The sequence below is a fragment of the Triticum dicoccoides genome, chromosome 6B (assembly GCF_002162155.2).
Source record: "Triticum dicoccoides isolate Atlit2015 ecotype Zavitan chromosome 6B, WEW_v2.0, whole genome shotgun sequence".
Classification (NCBI taxonomy): domain Eukaryota; kingdom Viridiplantae; phylum Streptophyta; class Magnoliopsida; order Poales; family Poaceae; genus Triticum; species Triticum dicoccoides.
The window spans coordinates 358039138-358044274 of NC_041391.1; positions in this window are offsets into that span (position 1 = coordinate 358039138).

The following is a 5137-nucleotide window of genomic DNA, read 5'->3' on the forward strand; positions in this document are numbered from 1 at the left end:
ACCTGGGCGCGCTAGGAGGCCCAGGCGCACCCAGGTGGGTTGTGCCCACCTTGGGTGCCCCCTGGACCGACTCTTTGCTCTATAAATACCCCAATATTCCAGAAACCCTAGGGGAGTCGACGAAATTTTCATCCGGCCGCCGCAGAGTCTAGAACACCGAGATCCAATATAGACACCATCATTCACCTTCAAAAAGAATCTAGACACCATCACTGAGGGGTTCACCACTTCCATTGGTGCCTCTCCGATGATGCGTGAGTAGTTCTTTGTAGACCTTCGGGTTCGTAGTTAGTAGCTAGATAGCTTCCTCTCTCTCTCTCTCTCTCTCTTGATTATCAATACAATGATCTCTTGGAGATCCATATGATGTAAGTCCTTTTTGCGATGTGTTTGCTGAGATCTGGAGAACTTTGAGTTTATGATCAGTTATATCTTTTTATATCCATGAAAGTTATTTGATTTCTTTGATCTCTTATATGCGTGATCTCTTATAGCCTCATATTTATTCTCCGATATTTGGGTTTTGTTTGGCCAACTTGATCAATTAATCTTGCAATGGGAAGAGGTGCCCGGTAGTCGGTTCGATCTTACGGTGCTTGAACTGACACGTATGTATCGTTGCTACTAAGGATAAAACACGGGATCCATATCTGCCGCAATAGATAAACGGATCTTGTCCACATCATGTCATCGTTCTTATTGTATTACTCCGTTTTTCCATGAACTTAATACACTAGATGCATGCTGGATAGCGGTCGATGTGTGGAGTAATAGTAGTAGATTCAGGCAGGAGTCGGTCTACTAATCTTGGACGTGATGCCTATGTAATGATCATTGCCTGGATATCGTCATGATTATTTGAAGTTCTATCAATTGCCCAACAGTAATTTGTTCACCCACCATTTGCTATTTTTCTTGAGAGAAGCCACTAGTGAAACCTACGACCCCCGGGTCTTCTTTCTCATATATTTGCCTTGCGATCTACTTTTTCCTTGCATTTATTTTCAGATCTATTAAACTAAAAAATACCAAAATACCTTGCTGCAAGTTATTTGATTCGTGATCTATTTATCCCATCTACAAATTTACCTCACGTCCTTTGCCTATCTTGAGGCGACGTACCCCGAAAGGGATTGACAACCCCTTTAACACGCCGGGTTGCGAGGTGTTGCTCTTTGTGTACAGGGGTTGTTTACGTTGTGTTGCTTGGTTCTCCTGCTAGTTCGATAACCTTGGTTTCATATCTGAGGGAAATACCTACTGCCGCTGTGCTGCATCATCCCTTCCTCTTTGGGGAACTACCGATGTAGCTTCAAGCAACATCGTGTTGCATCTTCGCTCCACTAGTTTGCGCGACTTGATCACTATGCTTGCTTTCCTTGTTGCATCACCAATGATTCATACTTGCTCATTTCATGCGGTTGATGACTACCATCTACATTCTTTGCACATGATTGTTATTGCTTCTTGTCACATATCTCCATATGTTGCCTCTACCATGCTAGATGATTTGCCATGTATTGAGTGCAACAATGATTCTAGTCTTGCTAATGAGATTACCCCCATAGCATTCTCACATATATTTGGAGATTCTGACATATTTCTTGTGAAGCATGATTGTCTTACCTCTTTGCATCATATACCTAGTGCCATGAATATTGCCATTGTTGTATCATATTATTCATGCACTTGTGCTTCTAATGGTTATGTGCAAGAGAAAAGAACCATCATGATGGATGATGTGTTTATCTACCATGTGCATATGTTCTTTGTTTTGTTGTGTGCATGTGTAGGATACTTGGACTTCGTGTCGACTTCCACTTCATGTGAGTTGACCATTCGAGCTCCTGAGAGTGAGCCTCATACATTCCACCACGACTCGCTTCTACACCACATTTCCTACCACTTCGGCATTGTGAAGAATGCACGAGGACACGCTTTCAAGGTGACAGCCTTCTTGAGCTTGGATATTGTGGATCATACTTCATGTGTTGCTTGCACCATTTGCATGCATGTTCAAGATATTACTTTCACCCATGATTGCCACATTTCCATGCTTCATGACATATATACCTTGTGTGTTGCATCCACTTCTTGGACTACTTGCTACTATCATATGGTTGGTTGCACCAATATCATTTCTTCACATATGCCATGTCCCTTTGCTTGTCACATGATTCACTTGATTGCCTCACACATGATGAACAATTGCACTTTCTATTGTCTTGAGTGCCACACTACATTCACTACACCCTATGCACGTTATGCTTGGATTGTCTTGCACTTGACCCATGTGTTTAGACATCTCATCTTATTAGGTGTTGTGAAGGATTCCTATGCCTACCATCAACCATTTGTCGAGCGCTTTATGCATGTTTGCTATGATCTTGAGGTAGATGCTTGTTCTCTTGTCAAACATATTAACATCTCTACCTCACATTTTGTGGCACCTCGGCTCAGGGAAACCACAACGCCCCGTATTCCAGCCCAGAGATCGAGGAGAAGTCTTCTGGAATACGGCACTTCTTAGCATAGAACAAATCAGCTCTCTATTACAATCTATATGGGTACAAGGGGGTTACATTGACACGGCGAAACTACACGTGCCACGGTTGCTCCATGCAGGCAGTAGAACTACACGAAGCTGTGGAATAACTACTGGTAGTGGAACAGCGACGACGATGATGAACTCCACTCCGCAGGGACTCTGGCTGGAACGCTTATCCTAGCTTGCAAACAAGGAATCCATGGCAAACAAGCAATCAAATCTGGCATGACCTACAAACTGGCATGATACGCCAGGTCAGTACATTGAATGTACTTGCAAGCTCACAGCAACCAAAGCAATCAAGACAAATGATAGCATGGCAATTACAGATTATTAAGCAATGAGGAACACAATACTATCCGAACAACATAGCATGAACAACATGATACAGCTAGAACAATACGAGCATGGCATAAACATATGAACATGATGAGACTAGCATGCAACATGATGAAACTATCATGCACCAACTTACTCTGCTCGGTTTATCTCGTAACCATCACCTGCACAAACTTACCATCACGGACATCACACGATCATCTTAGGATCCAATCAAGCTTGGTATTAACAATACCATAGTAATCATTTATGACCACAAGGGGCTTGACTTTTACCCTTGACTCTCGCATAACACCACAAATTTTCAATGAGTCGGTATTCACGATACCACAATGATCCTCTTACGATCACATAAATATCAACCAACTTCTTTCAGCATCGAACTGGGGTTGTTATTTAGCACATTATTATTACTGTTGACCCACAGTGTGACCAACTACGAACTGGGCCCATATCCATGGGCGCGGCTATCGGTAGATTTAACACACACACACACACACACACACACACACACACACACACACACTACAGAGGTTAGCACACTGTACCCACACCACGGAACCCTGGCCTCACACTCCCATTTGGGTGGACCAAAGTGCTCCGACAAAACCGTCCTACTGCCATGACACTCTCCTGGCCACTCCGACCAACTCCCCTTAGGGCTAAGTCCTGGGTGGCCTCGTGCCTACCGAAGGCACCAACGGCCACCGTCGTGGCAAAACGGTCCCAAACGAGGACAAGGATCCATACTCAACAACGGGCACACAAGGCTTATGTCGTCCTACCTGATCAGGGTAGCGCCGGCACATAACCTTCCCTCACGGGAGGCACCGGTGAGAGGCTGTAGCGACCCGACCCGAATGGGTCAAGTCTCTGTGCTTACGTGTCATCCCTGGATCGGTATGTTGACACACACAGTACTCGAGGATTTATAACAGAGGTAAATCACATGTATAAAATAACGTAAAAACTATTACCTCAATCCAAAATAGCGAAAGCAACAAGGTTGTGGATTCCCATCAACACCAACGGCAAAGTTGAGTATAGGAAATCGTAACCCTAACGTATCACTTACTCATCGTAAGATCCTGCAACATGAGACGTTGCAGCCACAGAGGGTCAGTACATTGAATGTACTGGCAAATTCACACCATAGAGCAATGATGAATAAAGTCTATCACTACATGCATATATGGCTGGTGGAGGCTCTATGGTTATAATGTTTTTGCGAAAAGCCAATTTTTCCCTACTGCAAAGGAATATATTTTATTTAACTACAAAGTTGGTTGATAAAATGTTGAGAAGGTAAACCCCCTCTCAACCCCAATTAAAAGTAATCATTAACCTAATAAATTAATTTAAGTAATATGATGAGATACTTAAGATACTCCAAGTACTAGATACTCAAATTGTCCATAACCGGGGACACGGCTAACCATGATTAGTTTGTACACTCTGCAGAGGTTTGCGCACTTTTCCCCACAAGACTCGATCACCTCTGTTGGATTTCTTGCACTACATGGTGTTTGAGAAACGGATGACCGAGAAACAGTCTTTCAGAAACATTAACTCTCTACTCCGGGTAGACCATACCAAACCTACAAAACCCACTACCTGCTGATCTACCTCTTCAAGAGCTTCACGTAACTTACTCAACTATACTAGAGCCCATAATAGCTTGTGTCTGCACACGGAAGTTTCTAGCATGAATAATCTCAGTTCCCTTTGAGCCTGGGTGGCGGTCTGTAGGAAAATCACACGGTAACCCCAGGATTTCCAAAAAAAATAGGCAATCACTGGATACCCCAGGTGCCTCAATCCACCCAGATGTGTATTAAAGTTGCCACCTTAAGTTGAACCATTAAGTAAACAATCTCACATCTGTCATGGAATACACTCAAACCCAATCCACGTCTACGAGCATAGCATGGCAATATAAGCAACGCGTAACTCCCAAGGGTTTGATATGAAACAGGGCAATAGGTTCCTACCTCATCAACTACTTCCCAATACCCACATATTATCAAACCTACTCATGCAATGTTTGAGGGTGAAACTAATGCATAAAAACTGGGTATGAAAGGGATATGATCAAAGTGTGAACTTGCCTGCAATGTTGATGAAGATGATTCGCACTCATAACTCTTGATAGTTCTACTCGTCACACTCCATTCAATCTATCGTAGGCAAGCAATAGTAACCACACATAAGCAATCACTCAGCAGATCGGGAAGAACGAAGAAGACAGTT